The sequence below is a fragment of the Kogia breviceps genome, chromosome 12 (genome assembly GCF_026419965.1).
Source record: "Kogia breviceps isolate mKogBre1 chromosome 12, mKogBre1 haplotype 1, whole genome shotgun sequence".
Taxonomy (NCBI): domain Eukaryota; kingdom Metazoa; phylum Chordata; class Mammalia; order Artiodactyla; family Physeteridae; genus Kogia; species Kogia breviceps.
The window spans coordinates 34709184-34730654 of NC_081321.1; the positions used below are offsets into that span (position 1 = coordinate 34709184).

General features: G+C 39.2%; 1 protein-coding gene across 8 annotated transcripts in view; it reads left to right on the forward strand.

Annotated features, from left to right (window-relative positions):
* TMEM117 (transmembrane protein 117) overlaps positions 1 to 21471 on the forward strand; it is a 536895-nt gene that overhangs the window by 74511 nt on the left and 440913 nt on the right. For 4 of the 8 annotated variants that reach the window (XM_067009093.1, XM_067009097.1, XM_067009092.1 and 1 more), the window contains one exon: positions 514 to 713. The exons of the other annotated variants lie outside the window; for them this stretch is intronic. The gene's annotated coding sequence lies outside the window, so the exon portion shown is untranslated. The remainder of the gene's footprint in view (positions 1 to 513; positions 714 to 21471) is intronic. 8 annotated transcript variants of the gene reach the window in all.

Consider the following 21471-nt stretch of genomic DNA (forward strand, 5'->3'; position numbering starts at 1 on the left):
GATGGTTATTTCCACAGAGGTTCTTTGCTCTGTCACCATAATGTCAAACACTTTATTAAGGTAAAGTAAGTATTTACACTATGAATATTGTACTTTTATTTTCTATTTTGTGATCTCAGGTCTTTCAGCATAAAAATCATATATCATATTAGGTGTTGTTATTTCTATGCTTCACATTCTGAAGTGGCTCCTATTAGCTTTCGGAATAATTACAGGACCTAGAGTTATTTATTGCTGTGTAACAAATTATCCCAAAATTTAGAGGCTTAAACAACAATAAATATTTGTGATCTCACACTGTTTCTCTGGGTGAGGAATTTGGGAACAGTTTGGTTGGTTCTGCCTTGGGAATCTCTCATGAAGTTGCTGTGAATATATCAGCCAGGGCTACAGGCATGTGAAGGCTTGACTGGAGAGTTCTCTACCAAGATGGCTCTCTCAAGTGGATGGCAAGTTGGTGCTAGCTGTTGGCTGGACCCCTCAGTTCCTTACCACGTGGATTTTTTTTCATAGGGCGACTTGATTGTCCCCAAGACATGACAGCTGATTACCCCCGAGTGAGAAATTCAAGAGAGAAACCAAGGTGGAGACTGCAGTGTCTTTCAAACTTTGTCTTGGAAGTCACTCATTGTCACTTCAACCATATTTTATTGGCCACAGGCCAGTCATTGTTCAGTGTGGGAAGATTCTACACAAGGAGTGACTAGCAAGAGGTGAGACTCAGTAGGGGCCATCTTGGAGTTTGGCTATCACAATTTACAAATGTGTGTTTTGGTTAAAAGTATTGAATTGGGTTAGAGGATCATATTTATGTGCATAACCATTTCACTGACTCTTTGCAACCTCTAATTTCTAGCCTTCTTTAAAATCTCAAACACTTATTTCTTGTAGTCCCCAGGGGCATATCATATGAGCTGATGAAGCTATATTCTGTTCTAATGCCTTCTGTTGATGTCTACTGCCTGGAGGTGGAATGGGGTTGAAGCTGGTTGAGGCTGGTGCCTCCATTGCTATGGCTTCATGTTTTAACCTACTCAGTTTGAGATCCATGCCTATGCTCTGGTTTCCAAGCGCTCCCAAAATTATAATTACTTATAATTACTTCTTATTTTAAATTTGTACCAATTTCCACCCAAGAATGGAATAAGTTTCTATTGGCACCTCTGAATTATATACTTTATTCCTAAGTACCCAAAGAGTATGCTTCTATGTCTCACAGGGCTCAGACCTTGATCCACAGTCTGAGCTTTACCATAATATATACCTCTGAGCTTTAGAAACAGTGTTGTCTTGCCTGTTTCATTTTATACTCAGCTAGAATATCTCAAGAAAATAAAGTATTTAAATTATTAGGAATTTTTCCTTTCAGTTCATCAGACCTGTCTGAATCCCAGCTTTAGGCTCAAACCAGCCATCTGCCACGATCTGCACAACATGGCATGTGTTAAACATATGTATCCCCAGTACTTTTAGTAGCTGTGTAAATAATATTTGTTGGAAAAATGTTGAACTTAGAAGATTGTTAACCTATATGCTCATTAAATATATGTTGAGAAAAATCCTGATTTGGTTCTGTATGTCTTGGAATTATTCATTGCAAACATCTGTCAAGGTATCTTTGGTACTTTAATGGAATAATTCAACTCAAAATGGGCAGTGTGAAACTCAGGAGAAGCACCCTGGCATATCCTTCCCAAATACGGATAATTGATTTTCCTACATTTTATGTAAAGTGCTATGTAACTGTAGATTCAACACTCTTCTTCCCTCTTCCAACCAGCTGCATCTACTAAGCTCCTATCCTGTAGAATTTCAGGAACTGTAGTGCTTAAGTTCTTCTGAGAAGTTTTTTTCATAAGCTGTGGAATATGTCTGAGAAAACAAATAACATCTGAATTTCAGATTTAAATTAACATTAGCCATCATAGTCAATATCTACTCTTTTAAATAGACATTTTAATGAATTATAAAATCCTAGAGGAAAGAGTTTTTGAAAGATTGAAATTTTGTGTTACTTAAATGTTTAAAAGAACTCCATTATCAAACCATCTAAGCATGATATTCTCTTTATAAAAAGATGTTTGAACTACTGAAGAACTTTTTAGTTTTAGAATAATTCAAGTTTTATGCTTCTTTAATCAGTTTTGGCAAGTTAAATATTTTTCAAGAAATTTGTTCATTTTGGATCCCTGTTGTGTTTGTGGTTATGTACCTTTCTCATTTCTAGTACTTTTTATTGCCTTCTCCCTTTTTTCTTCATCAATCTAGTACGACATCTGTGTGTTTTATTAAACTTAAATTTTTATGGCTTTGTTGATTCTTTGTATTTTATTTTTACCTTCAATTTAATTAATAATTGTTCTTGTCTTTAACATCATCTTACAAGTTTATTCTTTTTTCCTTAAGTTCGATGTTTAGTTTATAGATGTTCATGCTTTCTTTTTTTTTTTTTTTTTTTTTTTTTGTGGTACGTGGGCCTCTCCCATTGCGGAGCACAGGCTCCGGACGCGCAGGCTCAGCGGCCATGGCTCACGGGCCCAGCCGCTCCGCGGCATGTGGGATCTTCCCGGACCGGGGCACGAACCCGTGTCCCCTGCATCAGCAGGCGGACTCTCAACCACTGCGCCACCAGGGAAGCCCCCATGCTTTCTTTTTTAATATAAGCAATAGATGACTAAATTTCCCATTTTGTAATGCTTTCTTTTTTATTCTATATATTTGATATGGAATATTTTAAAAATTGTTCAATTCTAAATATTTCTTTATTTCCGTTAAAATTTATGTTTTATGCATGAATTATTTTGAAATACGTTTTAAAATTTCTGAACTGTGAGATATAAAAATCATTAACTTTTTGTTATTGATTGCTAACTGTATTTTGTTTGGAAATGTGGTCTGTGTGATATCTGATCTTTGAATTTTGCTGAGATTTCTTTCGTAACGTAATACATGGTCAATTTGTAAAATTTTCAATGCATGTTTGAAGAGAATATGTATTCTCGAATTGCTATATGGAGGGTTCAATATAAGTCCATTAAATCACGTTTTAATTTTATTATTCTATTTCTTTTTTTTGTTTGTTTTTTATTTTATTTTTTTGTTTGTTTTTTTTAAGAAGGAAGAATTAATTCCTCTCCTAATCGTGACTCATTTTTAATTTATTTATTTTTGGTTGTGTTGGGTCTTTGTTTCTGTGCGGGGGCTTTCTCCAGTTGCGGAGAGCGGGGGCCACTCTTCATCGCGGTGCACGGGCCTCTCACTATCGTGGCCTCTCTTGTTGCGGAGCACAGGCTCCAGACGCGCAGGCTCAGTAGTTGTGGCTCATGGGCTCAGTTGCTCCGCGGCATGTGGGATCTTTCCAGACCAGGGCTCAAATCTGTGTCCCCTGCATTGGCAGGCAGATTCCCAAAAACTGCGCCACCAGGGAAGCCCTATTTCTTTGTTAATGTTTGTTGTCTGCATGACCTATCAATAAATAGCAGAGGGATGTTAAAATCTCACACTATGATAGTGGATTTCTTAATTTCTCCCTCTAATTCTATCAGTCTTTATTTATATATTTTGAATCTATCTCATTTGATGCATTGTGCCAAATTGAAGATCATTGTATCTACCCGGAGAATTTAATGTTTGTCATTGTGTAGTTATTCTCTTTGTTCCTAGTATTATTTTCTCACTTAAAATCTATTTGTCTAGAATTCATACCCATTCTAGCTTTCTTTTGGTTAGTTTTGTCTGATATATACTTTTACACCCTATTACTTCCAACCTTACTGTATTCTTGCACATGTCTCTTGAAAACACACATCTTTGATTTTATTTTTCTGTCAGTTTTCTCTCTTCTATCTAACAACTATTGTACTATGTAAAATCAACATATTACATTTATATTACGATCTGATTCTCCCACTTTTTTGTGTGTTTTCTATTACATAGTTTTTCCTTCTTTTTCTTCTTTCTTTACTTTTTTGGGAAGGGGGGATGAGGGTGATTGTATTTTGTTCATTTGTTTGTTTCTTTCACTTTTCTATCCCTCCTCTACCTCTCCATTTGGTTTATAATTTATGCTTTCAATACCTATTCTTTTAGTGGCTATCCTTGAAGTATCACTGTTTCAAGTAAAATTTAAAAACCTAGCAATTGTACAGCTAATCAATGTTTTAGTCCTCTCCCGTATGATAAAATTTCTTAAAACATTTTAAGTAAGGTCAATGTTTTCTTAGTTACATGGGGTTGTTTTTGAGTATTCTGGTTTATTTTTATTTTTTATAAATTTATTTATTTTTGGCTACGTTGGGTCTTCGTTGCTGCACGGGCTTTCTCTAGTTGTGGTGAGCAGGGGCTACTCTTCATTGTGGTGCACGGGCTTCTCACTGCGGTGGCTTCTCTTGTTGCGGAGCAGGGACTCTAGGTGTGTGGGCTTCAGTAGTTGTAGCACACGGGCTCAGTAGTTGTGGCTCGCACGCTCTAGAGTGCAGGCTTAGTAGTTGTGGCACATGGGCTTAGTTGCTCCGCAGCATGTGGGATCTTCCCGGACCAGGGCTCAAACCGTGTCCCCTGCACTGGCAGGTGGATTCTTAACCACTGCACCACCAGGGAAGTCCTCTGGTTCTCTTTTTAACCCCATAAAGTAGACAATAATATTTTTATTATTATTATTATTATTATTATTTTGCGTTATGCGGGCCTCTCACTGCTGTGGCCTCTCCCGCTGCGGAGCACAGGCTCCGGACGCACAGGCTCAGCGGCCATGGCTCACGGGCCTAGTCGCTCCGCGGCATGTGGGATCCTCCCGGACCAGGGCACGAACCCGTGTCCCCTGCATCGGCAGGCGGACTCCCAACCACTGCGCCACCAGGGAAGCCCAATATTTTTATTATTTTATACAAACAATGTTTGTTTAGATTTGATGCATGTTGATCAGTTTCTTTTTTCACCATTCTTTCTTGTCTCAGATATTTATTTTGAGGTCATTTCTGGATTCAGGTTCATTTTCCTTGAAGTACAACCTTTAGAAGTTTTTTGAAGCTATATAGAAGATATGCTCTCTCAATTTGTATTTTTCCTTCAGTTTTTAAATCCTTGTGACAATTGTCTTTCAATTACAGTTTTAGTCCATTTGTACTTACGTAATTATGAATGTATGCATGCTTAAATCTATCATTTTGCTATAAACTAGCTTTTGATTTGTCTAATATTTTCTAAGTTCTTTTTTTTCCTCCTCTTTGCTTTCCTTTGTATAAATAAAATATTTTTGTATTTTATTTTTCCCACTCTATTTCTTTGTTGGTTATACAAACTTTTATTCTTTCAGTGATCACCCTAGAGCAGTGTTCCCCAACCTTTTTGGCACAAGGGACCGGTTTTATGGAAGACAATTTTTCCATGGACTGGGGGGTGGGGGATGGTTTCGGGATGATTCAAGTGCATTACATTTATTGTGCACTTTATTTCTATTATTATTACATTGTAATATATAATGAAATAATTATACAACTCACCATAATGCAGAATCAGTGGGAGCCCTGAGCTTGTTTTCCTGCAACTAGATGGTCCCATCTGGGGGTGATGGGAGATGGTGACACCCAACGTGTGTTGCTTATGTCCAGTCTACTCTGTAAGATGCAGCTTAATTGTCACTTGCTACTCACTGATAGGGTTTTTTTTTTTTTTTTTTTGGTGATACGCGGGCCTCTCACTGTTGTGGCCTCTCCCATTGCGGAGCGCAGGCTCCGGACGCACAGGCTCAGCGGCCATGGCTCACGGGCCCAGCCGCTCTGCGGCATGTGGGATCTTCCCGGACCGGGGCACGAACCCGTGTCCCCTGCATCGGCAGGCGGACTCTCAACCACTGCACCACCAGGGAAGCCCACTGATAGGGTTTTGATATGAGTCTGCAACCTATTGACTTATTATGGTCTCTGTGAGTCAAGCCTCTCTGCTAATGATAATCTGTATTTGCAGCCGCTCCCCAGTGCCTGCATCACCACCTCAGCTCCACCTCAGATCATCAGGCATTAGATTCTCATAAGGAGCACATGCAACCTAGATCCCTCACATGCACAGTTCACGTTGGGTTTGAGTTCCTATGAGAATCTAATGCCACTGGTCATCTGACAGGAGGCGGAGCTCAGGCGGTAATGTGAGTGATGGGGAGCGGATGTAAATACAGATGAAGCTTTGCTCGCTTGCCCACCTCTCACCTTCTGCTGTGCGGCCCAGTTCCTAACAGGTCACGGACCAGTACCGGTCCATCGCCTGAGGGTTGGGGACCCCTGCCCTAGAGAGTAAAACACATAACTGACTTATAGAGTCTACCTTTAATTAATATTGCCAACATTTTACAAGACCTTTATAGCTTTTAACTCCATTTACTCCCTATTTTTGTCATAACTTAAATTCCACGTATGTGTTAAACCAAAAAGATAATATAATTATTGTTTTATTTTAAAACAACTTTATCAAGGTATAATTGGCATACAATAAAGTACATATATTTAAGTATAATTGGCATACAATAAAGTACATATATATAAGTGTATAGTTTTGACATATGTATACATCTGTGAAACCATCACCACAATCAAGATTAAAGTTTCTTCATGAGCTTTTGTAATCCCTTTCTCTTATCCCTTCAAACCTCCGGGCAACCACTGTTCTGCTTAGTTTGCATTTTCTAGAAATTTATATAAGTGAAATCATATAGTATGTACATATGTAACTACCGTTAAATTTATCTATTGGTTATTAATTTCAGTTATTATATTTTAGTTTAGACCATCCAGTTGATTTCAAAAAATAGATTCCAGTTCTTTGATAAAATTCATAATATTTTAATCTATTTCTTGAACATATTAATTATAGTTATTTTGACTTCTGTGTGTGTCATTAATGAGTTTATATTATCTATTTTTTTCTATTGGGTTTTCAGTAATTTTTCTTATCTTGTTGTCCTGTGTCCTTTTTTTTTAAATTGAACATCAAGGATAATACATGAAGAATTACAGAGGTTCATGATGATATACTCTTTCCCAGGGAAAATTTAATTTTCTTCTGGAATGCAGATAGAAAATTAGTTTCAGGCTTTGTTTGGGCTAGTCTGTTTCTGGTTTGTCCGCACTGTTGTGTTATAGCCCTTAATGTACCGCATCTGAAATCCTAGACTTCATTCAGAGTTCCTGGTGTATCCTGAATTGTTGTATCCTGAATTCCAATTTTTGTTTCCTCATCATCATGAGACTGCTAAAACCTATGCTTAGGGTTTTTCTCTTAGTTATTCTTTGCTTGGTATTACCTCTCACCTACATAGTTTAGGTGTCAGCAAATACTCTATAGGAAATTGTGTTAGAATTTCGGGCTTACTTTCGGAGTTTCCCTTTTTCTGGTAGTTCGTCCATTGTGTCCTTGTGGTATTGGTAGCCCAGGATTTCAATTTCTGTCTCTCTCACCCAGTGACACTGCCTCAAATTATAAGCCACAGTTTTACATATGGTCTCTGAAAATCAGCAAATCTTCCAAGGGGAAAAAGCAGCAATAAATGAGAACTTATCTAAATGCATTTTTCTTTCAGGGATCTTGGCCTTCAATCTTGGCTGCCTTGTTTGCTCTTTGGTGCCTTCAAATAGCTGCCTTTGTTACAATAGACACTTTTGCTAGGTTGGCAGTTATTTCCTCTCAGCACTTTGAAACACTGTTTTATGACATCCATTGTTACTGTTAGGATACCTTCTATGGGTATGGTTGTTGTTACTTTGAAGAAATCTGCCTTTACTGACTGATTTTAAGATCTTCGCTTTGTCTTTTTACATAAGTGAGCCCTCCAATTACTCCAGTTTACTTCTTGGAGAGAATTTCCTGGCTTCAGTGCAGGAAGAGGGAAATCAGGCAGAGCCTGGTGTCTCCTTGAATTGAAGAGATGGAGTTTGGTGTGTGGGGAGGCCAAGACAGCTAGATTTCACAGGGCAGAATACTGGAGAGAAGAGAGGTACACAGCGAAATAACTCCAAAGATTTTTCAGATCTCCCTTGAGTCTTCAATTGAGTCATATTCAGCACATGCATGTGAGGAAACCACCCAAGGTGGGGAAGGAACCACTCAAAAGAATCAGGGGTAAAGTCCTTGGCTCTCACACAGGGCCAGAAATAGTTTGTGTCCCCACAAGTCAGAGAGGAAAAATCTGGAATTTATGGTGCATCAGGTAGAGTACTCAGAACGATGGTAGTGGGACAAAATTAGCCCTAGATTAAAGGCTTCTTTGATCCTACCTAACAAAGTCTAAAAGCAAGACTCAATAGGATCAAACTGTTTACAAGTAATTTAAATTCATCTCAGAGCAAAACTCAAAAGTACTAATAGGAATACAAAAATATCTAGCACCCAAGAAAATGAAAATTCATAACGTCTAGAATTCATTAAAAACTTATCAGGCATGCAAAGATGCAGGAATATATGACCCATGATGGAAGAAAAATTAATCAATAGAACAAAGCCAGAAATGACACTGTTGACATAATTACTAGACAAAGATATCAGAAATTATTACTGTAATTCATATGTTTAAGAAGGTAGAGAAATGCTAACATGTGTTGAGACAGCAGATTTTAAATACTTTATATTTGGTAATTCCAATATCTGAAGTCCTTGTATGGTCTAAATATTTTATTTGCTGTTTTTGTCAACTCTCACTCATAGTTACATTTCTTTTTGTGTTTGGTGAGTATTAATTTTGAACTAATACTTTAATAATATAATCTGTGGGAATTCTGAGGATTTAAATTAGGCTTGTTTTCTTCTAGAATGTACTTGGGTTTGCCAAGTTTGGAATCCAGGGGACACTATTCTTTTAGGACAACTTTAGACTCTTTGGAGGGTCGTGATTTACTGTGGAGACTCAGGTTCAGTTCCTAATATGCATTATCTCCAGGTTTAGTTTTATTTCATTTTCTTAGTGCTCTTATGGGCCTTTGGCCCTAAAGTAACCCTAGATTTTAAATTTGTTCACTAGTACCCTTTAAATTTTAGCTTACTATACTTCTTGCTTCCTGCTCCTTTGTAATACACAAAAATGTACATTTGTTGCATTTTCACAATTATATTTATATTATATTTACATTATATTATATTTATAGTATATAACACTTGCCAGGCACATAGTAGGTGTTCCACAAATGTGTAAAATGAATATTTTTATTGTGAAAATATTACCAACAAAATTAAGAATTTTCCATATAAGCTACTATCATAAACATCAAAATCTGTTTTTGCTTTCGAGTATGCCTTGTAATTTTTTTCTTGATAACTGTACATAATGTACCAGGTATACATAGGCCTTTAGTAATATGGTGGTAAGATGTGGGGGAAGAGGAGGCATTCTATAGTCCTATGATTAGGCTTCAGTGTTTTAGTGAGCCTATGCCTCTGGACTATGAATTTACACATGCTTCTTAGTTCCCCCACAGTTCTCTAAGGTGGGAGAGGATGGCTAGAGAGGGCTAGAGTTGAGTATTTCTTTTCCTCCAGATCACTTAGGTTCTGATTGAAATTCAGCAAGTTAGGTCTGGTGAAGTAGCTTCTCCTGAGGGCAGTCCTTGTTAAGAAGAATAGATTCCATATAGGGGCAAGACAGGAATAAAGATGCAGATGTAGAGAATGGACTTGAGGACACAGGGAGGGGAAAGGGTAAGCTGGGACAAAGTGAGAGAGTAGTATTGACATATATACACTACCAAATGTAAAATAGATAGCTAGTGGGAAGCAGCTGCATAGCACAGGGAGATCAGCTCGGTACTTTGTGTCCCCCTAGAGGGGTGGGATAGGGAGGGTGGGAGAGAGATGCAAGAGGGAGGGGATATATGTATACATATAGCTGATTCACTTTGTTATACAGCAGAAACTAACACACCATTGTAAAGAAATAATTTTTTAAAAAAAAGAAGAATAGAGTGTTCTGGCACATTTTAAAATGAGCCCCCCTCCTACCCCTCCTATGGCTAGGTTTCTCTGGAGTTTTTAACTTTAAGTCTTGTACACACTAAGCCCTCCAGCAATTTGTTAATTACAGTTCAAGTCTTCCTATGCCAGCACTGGTTCCCAAGGCAGTTTTTTTTTTTGTGAGTTTCTGCTGCAGTCAGCTGTGACTCCCTGTATTCACCTGTCTGCCTCTCTAATCGTGGGGGCAATGGTTTGACCTCACCTCTGTTACAGAAAAGTTATTGATTTATTAGAAAAGTTATTGATTTTTCAGTCTGTTCAGATATATGCAGAACTGGGAACCTGTTATGAATTTTTAATATCTTTATTTAGTAAATCTATAAATGGAATGGGTAGAGAAAACAAGTTTGCAAAGACAAAGAACCAGTCTGAGTTAGAGGACTCGTGGAAAGCTGTGAATGAAAGCCAAGTTCAGGATAGCAGGAAGGAGTCATGGATACAGATGATAGGATACTGGAACTGTGGGTGATATGACAGAATTTTGGCCTGGTTTTGCCTTCCCAGTATTTACGGTTGTGGGAGGACCAGTCCCTCCTGTCCCATCTCCACCTGTGATCAGGGAGCCAGTGTCTAAGCCTTGTGATTGATCAGGATTGCTTGAAACCATGGATCAGCCTTCAAGGGATTAGTTTTGACAACTTAACCTTTCTTTTTCAGTTGGATCAGTAGATGCCCAACACTAAATAAAAACCTATTTTAAAAGTGTAAGTATTATTATTTTTCAAAGCTGGTATCCATATAATAATGGTGATGTAAAAATTTAATAATAATAGTGATGATATTAATGTTTCAAAACAGGAAGCTTGGGCTTCCCTGGTGGCGCAGTGGTTGAGAATCCGCCTGCCGATGCAGGGGACACGGGTTCGTGCCCCGGTCCGGGAGGATCCCACATGCCGCAGAGCGACTAAGCCCGTGAGCCATGGCCGCTGGGCCTGCGCGTCTGGAGCCTGTGCTCCGCAGCGGGAGAGGCCACAGCAGTGAGAGGCCCGCATACCGCAAAAAAAAACCCAAAACAAAACAGGAAGCTATACTTTCTATCCCATCGCCCATTTCAAAATACAAAATTATGATAATAACAACCTGTATCATTTCCAAAAATATTTTATTTTTTACTCTTTTTTGATGGGTTTTGACTCCAAAAATGCTGTTTAATATGATTCCACTTAGTAGATACCTAGAAAAAAAGAACAAATTGATTTCATCAAAATTATAGACTATTATAATATTATATGTGTGCATGAATTAAGTGTGCTGCTAAATCTTATCTTACAATCTTATCTTAGGCTACAAGCTAAGATGTAATGTTAATTTAATATTCATTTTATTCAATAGCTCCTTTCTCCTTAAAAGGAAAAGTAACAGATAATAATAAGTGAATGCCTTTTATTTCCTTTTGGAGTTATGTTTTTTCCTCTTGAGCAATTTAAATCAATTAATTCTAAGAACGATCTGATGGAAAGAGCCATATTATAATAGTAAAATATAATATTTGGACTTTCTCAAAGAAATGGAAGATTTATTCCTGTTTTTCCTGTGGAGAATAACTTATGTCAATATTTGTTTATTTAGTGGATACATATTTTACTCAAAATTATTGTAATACATACATTTTTTAAAAATTGACATTAAACCCTAGATCTGAAAATACTATAATTTTTGCTGTTTCTAACCGTGGTCTTATTTTCCTTTCTTTCTAGAACCTTTTGAAATACATATTATAATGCATATTTTTAGTCATATGCAATTTATTTCAATTCTCCATATTTGATTTTCTGTCAAACTGAGTGAATTACAAACATTTTCTGTGTAAGCACCTACTTCTAATAAGGGACAATAACCATCTGTTCAATGTTTTAAAATTCTCTTTGTACACTGAAATAACAAGATTTGATCTGAATATTAATGAAATGGTACCCTTATGGTACAAAAGTTTCATCATTTTATACTTATTATATAAAGCCATGTTTGTCTAAGTAGAATATCCTTCATCCCTAATGATATTCTGGTGTGTTTTGTTAGATAATTTTCTGTGTTGGTGTCCCATCCATGGAATAATTCTCTTATTTTAGTTACTTTTGTTTTATTGACATTTTAAAATGAGTAAATCTTAAAAAATATCATGTTCTTATAAACTATAAATTTATACAAGTCAGTCATTAATTCTTCATATACTTATTTTAGTCTGATTGGAAGTAGAGTTCAATTAATTTTCAAGTGCTCTGATCCAATTTCACTTTATACTTTACTCTTCTAGATATAAGAAATAGGACATATCAATTGTCACATATTCTAATATTTAAAATGTTAAATATTAACTTTAAAGAATCTTGTCAGTGTGTTACTGTTACTTTGGGTTCATTGTATATATTAGGCATATGATGACAGATAAGACATAAGAAAAAATAGTGTTTCTCTTAACAGGTAAGACTAATTTTTTAAAAAATTTATTTATTTATTTTTGGCTGTGTTGGGTCTTTGTTTCTGTGCGAGGGCTTTTTCTAGTTGTGGCAAGTGGGGGCCACTCTTCATTGCAGTGCGTGGGCCTCTCACTGTCGTGGCCTCTCTTGTTGCAGAGCACAGGCTCCAGACGCGCAGGCTCAGTAGTTGTGGCTCATGGGCCCAGTTGCTCCGCGGCATGTGGGATCTTCCAAGACCAGGGCTCGAACCCGTGTCCCCTGCATTGGCAGGCAGATTCTCAACCACTGCACCACCAGGGCAGCCCCTAATTTCTTTTTTTTAAAACTAAAAGTCTTTTGAGTTAGCAGACTTTGAGCTAGTCTCTCACCAATACAACAAACCGTACAATCCTCAAATTTGACTGGATCATAAAGATCATGTAATCCAGCCCATTACACTTGGCTTCAGTAGCACCCATTCCTCCTTGTTTGCCCTGAAGGAAACTTACTACCTCCTGAGAGAATCGATCCTATAAGCTCTTCTGACAATTACTCCAATATATGAAATATTTAACAGTGAGGATGATTTCCTAGAGGAGAGCATCTCTGACTTACATTTTAAGGCCCACAGGAAATACAGGCGTTAGTTGAGTGATGGGAGAAGAGTATCCCAGGCAGAGGGTCAGCATGAACATAGGAAACTGCAACCTGTTTAGTGTTTATGCAACTAGAGTGAAAGGTAGGGAGTGGTGAGAGAGGAGAGATAAGCGTGGGTCAGGTCAAGCAATGCCTTGTATACCCTGATACGTAACTTGAATCTTATACTGTAGGAGAAGAGTGATCATTGAAAGATTTAAAGTGAAGGGACGATGTGACCATATTTATATTTTAGTTAGATTTATTGGGGGTAGATTGAGATGGGAAAAGAGGCTGGAGTAAGGAAGACCAGTTAGGTTGTTGCAACAGTCCCATTTAAGAGACAGTGGGAATCCAAATTATGGGAGAAGAGCATGCATGGAAGTTTATAAAATAATAAGACTGTTGATTGAAATGGAAGGTGTGTAGGAATCAAGAATCAAGAATGAGTCCAACCTTTAGTTATTTTGAAAATAATAAGATGATAAAGTCAGAAGTAGGGGTGGATTTAGGGACGGAAAATGTCAGATTGGAGATGTGGGTATACTGTGTGTTGGGATGAGAGGTAGAAATTTTGAATTCTTTTTTGTATACTGAGTTTGAATTGGCAGTAGGACATCGAGGAGGACAGTGGGTAGGTGGCTCTTCCAGTCTGAAGATCAGGAGATATTGGATGTTAAACCCACAGAGTGAGTGAGACTGTTACCGAACCCAGGTCAGGCTGCTCGCCACTTGAAAGCCAGTTCTTGAGAGACAAGTGTTGGTAGGAAAGGAAAGGTTGCTCTATTTCGGAGGGTGGCAACCAGGGGGTAGGGAAGATTCCTGTCCAAAGGCCGACACCCCCCTTGACAATCAGGGGGAAAGAGCTTTTATAGACAGAAAGAGGGGGCTACATGCAGAAACAGTATAGTCAGCTCTGACAGTCATCTTGAAATTGGTCATCGGTAGTCTGACCAGCATCATCTTGGTTGTTTTAAGTACAGTTAATCTTTAGTTCCAGGGTTTGCTCCCATTTCTTTGAGGCCAGTTCTCGGAATTGTGGCAGCTTATGTCATGGCTTCAATTTGGTCATCATGTAGTTATCCTCCTTCACTTGGTGGGGGCTTCAGTATCTGCAAAACAGCTCATAGGATATGGCTCAGAATACTATCTATAGACCTTAAGGAGGAACTAAATGTCCTTGACTGTGCTTAATGATTAAACTATTATTATTTGGTCTCCTTTGACTGTTTTCCTTTGTTTCTGCATTTTCTCACTTCTCTGATTAACTCTTTTTTTTTTTTTTGGCTGTGTTGGGTCTTTGTTGCTGCACGTGGACTTTCTCTAGTTGTGGCGAGTGGGGGTTACTCTTTGTTGTGGTGTGCAGGCTTCTCATTGCGGTGGCTTCCCTTTGTTGTGGAGCACGGGCTCTAGGCACGTGGGCTTCAGTAGTTGCAGCACGTGGGCTCAGTCGTTGTGGCGCGTGGGCTTTGTTGCTCTGCGGCATGTGGGATCTTCCCAGACCAGTGCTCGAACCCGTGTCCCCTGCATCGGCAGGCAGATTCTTAACCACTGCACCACCAGGGAAGCCCTCTCTGATTAAACTTATTCTGTGGCTAAAGTTTTTCCACAGACAAAAGGCAGGCCGAGGACATGGGCGGGGGCAAGGGCCATAGGGTCCTGCTCCATTTCAAGACCATGTAGTGGTATGACAAGGAGAAGGACTGAGGGCAGACCATGGGGAACATTATCGTTTATGTGACAAGCAGAAGAGATGCCCCCCAAAGTGATAAGAATAAACAAAGTGGAAAAAGCACAAGGAGTATTTGGTGTTGGGGAAGCTGAAGAAGTAGAGTGTCAAAAAGGACAGAGTGGATACTGCAGTGTCACATGCAGCCGAAATGTCCTGTAAGTTAAAGGCCAGTATATTTGTATTGCGTTTGGCAGTGGTGGGGGCCATTAACATCTGCCAGAAGAATTTCAATAGAGTGTTTGCATTGCAAGTGAGATCTCAGTGAGTGGGGCTGATGAAGATTACTCTCTCTTGAAGTCTGGATGAGAAGGGAAGTTGAATGGATGGGAGTTCAGGGATATGAGGTCAAGAAAGCCTTGTTTATAGGATGGACTTAAGAGGCTTTAGAGGCAGAGGGAAGGGAACCCGGAGAGTGGGAGAGATTGGAAACACAAAGGAGAGGAAGAATGAATGAGGAAGCAAGGCACCAAGAGAGAGGAGGGTATGTTTTTAGAAAGGCACACGTGGTCTCTTTTGCGGGAGGAGCACAAAGAAAAACAGAAGAAGAAAGTACGAATAACAGAGAAAGCAGATAAGTGGATAAATGTGAGTGGGAAGAAGGTTGAAGGAAAGCATACTCAGTAGTAGCGACATTTTCTTGAGGTTGAGACTAAGGTCATATTCTGAGAGTGAAAGAGGCTTAGTAGGAGTTTGGAGATGAAATTTGAAATGGATGTATGAATGTGCAGTGCTGTGGTAGCGGCAGACGTTGGGAATCATGATGATGTAGTAGCTTATCAACCCATTTGTGTAGCTTTTTCCACAGAAGTTTACTGAAATTGGAGAAAACAAATTGTAGCTCTGAATCCGAGTTGGGGTTGTGAAGGGCAAGTATAAAATAAACCTGGGGTGCCCAAGAAACAAGGGTGCTGCAGAAAAGAAAGTCTGATAAGGAAACAGGAGCTTCATGCTGAGTAGGAGGGAATAGATCTCAGGAGGTAGTTAATTTATGGGGAGGAAATGAAGAGGAGGCGAAGCTTGAAGAACTGCGGGGCCCCACGGGGCTCACAGGGCGGGTGCGGTAGGCACCAGATTTACAAAGACAGAGGGCTTTTAGTCATACAGCGGAATATTGTCTGTTCATTTGTTTGTGTGTCCCTTCCTTTTTAATCTATTGGGCAAATATTTATTCCTTTAAAGCATTCTATGTGTCAGTGCCATGGGGACACCAGCGGTGAGGAAGACAAATATGGCCTCACTGTGTTGCAGCTTGTAGACAGGTGTGGTGCACGCACAGTAGACAACAAACTATACAGTCCTGGGCATTAGGTCTTTGAGATTGAGCGGTCTGAGTGATGACTACGTCATTGCCAACACGATGTGTTTTCCTGCGTATTTTACTTGTACAAGTTTTCTTTTGGAGGACTTGAGGACGGGTCTTAGTTTTCCTTTTAGAATCTGCCCGTCAGTATTTCATCCAATATAAATATTTTACCATGTGTTTTGCTGAGTACTAGGGACATAAAAAAGAAAAAGAAGTAAAGATTCCACTGGGACCTTTTTTTTTTTTTTTTTTTTGCCGCTGTACGCAGGCCTCTCACTGCTGTGGCCTCTCCCGCTGCGGAGCACAGGCTCCGGACGCGCAGGCTCAGCGGCCATGGCTCACGGGCCCAGCCGCTCCGCGGCATGTGGGATCTTCCCGGACCGGGGCACGAACCCCTGTCCCCTGCATCGGCAGACGGATTCTCAATCACTGCGCCACCAGGGAAGCCCCACTTGGGCCATTTTTAACCCCATTTTTTCTTACCCTCTCAGGGCCTTTTATTCACTGGTCATCTTGTATCTGGTAAGACAATGCTAGCTGCGGCAATAAAACCCTACAAAACCTAGAACTGACTACATCTCAATTGAATTTCTCACTCACTTGAGCCCCAAACATGGCAGGCATCTCTGTTCCAAGGAGTGATTCAAGGACCCAGGGACCTTTCATCTTAGGGCTCTACATTTTTCAACTTGTTTGCCATACTTGCTTTGCATCTGTGGATCAATGTAGCGCTAGGAAACTAATGTCATCTGGCTCTGGGAGTGGAGCATGTGACACAGACTTAGCTAATCATTGCTTTTCATAACTCTGGCTATGGTGATTGGTTCAGGACCCAAACAAGCCCAAGTGGAGTTAATCACATGACTTCTCAAGAAATGCTAGGGCAAAAGCAGTATGCTTTCCTCCCCAGACAGAAATGAAGACACATCTGTCAGGATTGCTACAGTCATTTTAGGATTACAAAGAGTATGTATGAATGTGCTGGAGGGGCTGGCTGAGATGGGACCCCACCCTGAAGGAACAGAGCTGGGAAATGCAGATAAATCAAACCTTGGTCATATTGTCTGAGTGCTGGATGAAGCCTTTCTTGAAGTCATATTATTGTTTAGTTAAACTAAATCTACAATATTTTCTAAACATTTATAGTAAGGAGAAAACTATTTTTTGTTCAGGGAACAAATACCCTTGTTAGGAAACATGAGAAGCCTATAGACTTATAGTTTAAGCTGGTATTAGTTTTTTGTTTGTTTTATTTTTCATTTTTGCTTTTTAATTTTAAAATGATATTTATTTAACTTATAACTTTTGTAACACCATTTTCGGAGCACATCTGAAGTCCAAGTGTTCTGTAGTGATTAAAAGCAAGGGTTTGGAACCACTGTTTTTATTATTTGCAACAGAAAATATTCTTACTGGTATGTTAAATGCCTGCTATGCTGATTTTGACTGCTTTTTGACCCCAACAAATTAAATATATTCCTTTAAATAACTGCAGATTACATTTGTTTCTTATGTATATCTATGTATACATTAAGTAGTTGCATGTACACATTATGTATACATTATAATTGGCTGAACCATATGTAAGATATTTTGCAGCAGAAGACTTAATGGATAGTAGTGTTAACTTCAGTTTAGCGTCCTCTTGAGGAAAATGCCTCCTTTCGTATTTCCTGGTCAGGGTGGTATGTGTAATGCCATACTTTTCCCTCTAAATTAAATAAATCTTGCTTGGACTTCCCGCTTACCAAGGTGAACAGAGAGTACAAAATTGGTAATTTCTTAGATCATCTTTTTAATATATAAAGTTTAAAGCAGTCCCAGGGCTTATAGGCGTCCTGGAAACAAATCCTTGAGTCTGCATTTACCTGTCTTCCCCTCTCCCGTTGCTGCTTGAGTGATGGTCTTCTGCCTCTTCTTTAGCACAATGGTGCCATCTAAGAGAGTGTAGGTTTGCAACCTCAGGAACTTCCTGGGTGAAATCTGAAACTGGCCCCGTTCTCAGAGGGAAAGGACAGACCAAAGAAAGAGGCACACTGCTCCAGATTGGTAGGTTTAGCAAGCCAAGGAACTTATGTATGAGGCTTGTCTTGAGCGGCCGCAAGACAAGTAGATCTCTATACCTGCCCACCAGGGTCAAAAGTTTATACAGAGGCCTTAACTGGGTTCGTCACATATTCTGTGCAGATGGTCTCAACAGCACATTGCTCTCTCAAGACTGTCTTCTTGAAAACGGTCCCACTGGGGGTATGGTGAGCAGAATGTACATTCCAAGGCCAGGGGAGGGGGTGAGGAACCTCCGATTGCCTAGGTCCATCTCCTGGGTCAGCCAGCTGTCATGTCCTCTCGATGACCTCCACCAGCCTAACCAGGTCACTGTGTTCCTAATGAAGGTGGGTGGCTGCTCTGTTGGCTCCTTCCTTTGGGGACAGCTCAGTCTCCTTACCTGAATTCCAAGGCCATGACCCTTGATACTTTGGCCTTCACTAGCATCCATGGGAATCAAACCCAAATGAGGTTCTGTCACCTTGGAGGCCGAACTCGTTGTATCCTCAATGAATCTAGACACCCTCACTCTATTTAATCTTGCCTTAACAACTTCCCAGGAGTACCTTGATCTCTTCCCTGGAAGCACAAACACTTCGACTCCTTCTCCTCAGAGATTGTTTAGTGTATTTCTTTGTTCAAGACCTCTGTGAAAATTATGCCTGAAGAAAAGGCACCCAGAACTTAGCGTAAAAGTCTGGCTGTGAGGTACAAAGAAAATGTTCCTTTCTATTCTTTTGCTGATGAGAACACAGCAGCAAAAAAAGCCAAGAAACCAAGTGGTCTCTCCATAATTCTCTTACACTCATCTACCTCTGTCTTCCACAGTATATGTGAGCTCATCATATATTTTAAAATATGCTTTTAGGTCATTATCTTTGTTAGAATCTTATGACATCTTAGTGGTTCTAAACCTACTGTACCTCCAGGAAAGATTCTGAGGTTCTAGGCTATTTCTGTTTACTTTAATCAACGTTCGTAACAATTAATCCGTGCCCTCCAACCCTAACCTCCAGCACAGATATAGGCTTGGTACCGCCTTGATGCTTCGGATTGTTTTAAGATTTGTTTTCCAATTACCTTGACCATATCAAAGGTTATAGTCCATACAGTGCAAGACAGATTTTATTAGTAACATAAACATACACTCAGATTTACAAATATATCTATGATTAAAATAAAAGGCATTATCACCTTGTCAGAAATGTACCCCTCCTAGTGATGTCTTTTACCTCTATGGACCTATGAAGACTGTTTTCACTCAGTTATCTCCTGAAACTCCTCTAAAGTGTTAAAAAAACTCTGAATCCTGTGACCTATAGGGAAGGTGGCATATAACTTATTGTCCAAACCAGTGCACTGGGGCTTCCCTGGTGGCGCAGTGGTTGAGAATCCGCCTGCCGATGCAGGAGACACGGGTTCGTGCCCTGGTCCGGGAGGATCCCACGTGTCGCGGAGCGGCTGGGCCCGTGAGCCATGGCCGCTGAGCCTGCGCGTCCGGAGCCTGTGCTCCTCAACGGGAGAGGCCACACAGTGAGAGGCCCGCATACCGCAAAAAAAAACCAACCAAACAAACAAAAAAAACCAGTGCACTTCAGAAAGGAAGGGGGCAGTATTAATAATTATTCTAGGACAACAGTTATAAGCCACTGATGTCCCAGGGAAACCAAATATATGGTCACACTGCAGGCGGGGGGGGGGGAGATAGTGCATTTTCATGTGACATCCTGGGGTAACTCTGAGGTTCCTGGTTTGGTTAGATTGCATGGGGAATCAGCTGATGGCCGTCTGTGTATACAGCTTTCTATCATTAGGATGGACACTCAATGAGTTAAATTGAAATAGCTTATGGGAAATTTTTTCAATGTGATTTGACTCAACATTTGGGTCACACCAGTTCTGGCCTTAATAGATTGCAGCACTTTTATTGTGTGTTTCAAGTGAATCGCAAGCTGTGTTAACCTGCCATTTTGTTCTAATGACTCTAATGACTGAAATGAGTGCCAGGCAATGAGTTTGGCGATGACAGCATAAATGGTACTGTCACATTTCTCATTTTACTGACTCTGTATTTTTTTCAGCCATGTACAGTTAACCCACTGTATTTTATTTGCAAAGCACTCTTGTCACCAGCATTATTATTTGACTTTTAAAGTACATCCATTAGTGAATTTTTTGACATATGCATATGTTAAGAAAGAAATTCACTTTTTAATTTTCCAAGAACTCTAGTTGCTGGTCTTAGCAGTTCTTCAATATCAACTGCTGAATTAAATAAATAGGTCAAGGCTGAAGGACTTGCAGCGAAGGGGACATTGAGTCAAATCAGTCTAAAATAAGATCACATTTTCATTAAATATCCAAATGATGGTTGACTTTGAACACTTCCTACCCTGCTCACAGCTGTATCTCCAGCACCTAGAACCACAGCTGGCATGTAAGCACACATTAAATATTTGTTCAAAGAATAAATAATATTCTCTACAGCTTGCTTTAAGATATTCGTGGCATGGGTTTTTACTCTTAAGCATTCTGTGTTAAATATCTATTTATAATATTCCTGTCAATGTGTTGTGTGGAGACTTGCAAATCCCTGGCTTTCTATAATTATTGATTCAGTTAATCAACAAGTTCTGTAAGGCTGTAATTTGCAGTGTTAGTATCCTTTGCTTCAGTAGAACGTTTTCCACATTCTTCTTTCAGTTATAATTCACATTCCCGCTTACTTTCAGATTTGTCCTTTGCTTCTCTTGTGCAGGCCAAGTAACCAGATAATGTAACCAAATCTCCCGTTTTTGCTCCATTTAAAGTTTTAGCTAGGGTAGTGTTTCTGTAAGTCTGGTTTCCAAATGAAATCTGAAGTGCTATTTTAATGAAAGAAAGGGACAAGGGAAAATTAGTAGTTAAATCTTAAAAGATGATTTCTTCCTATGCTCAGTAGCCTACATGAGAGCTACTATCTGTCCCTAGAGAGACCATATTTACAGATGGAAATATACATATTTTCCCCATACCTTTAACATATCATCAAAAAAAGGGAATGTTTTCTCTAGTGAGAAATTTTATTGTTAAGGTTTCAGGCCTACCCTGTTTGAATTGTAGTTCCTATATGTGAATCATCTCCTTTATCATTATTTAGATAAACTTTCTCTTAGGAGAAGCCAGGGTGACCTATGTTTATTTTTTTCTTAATCCTGTTTTTTTTTTTTTTTTTAAATCTTTCTCACCTTTCAGGATACTAGTGCTCTCAGTTCTCTTTATCATAAATCAAAATATTTATCTGGACTAATTATGATACTAGTAATTTTTACTTTAGTGTTCATCTTAATACATTTTCCTCTTTGAAGTATTTGCATTTTAACATTCTT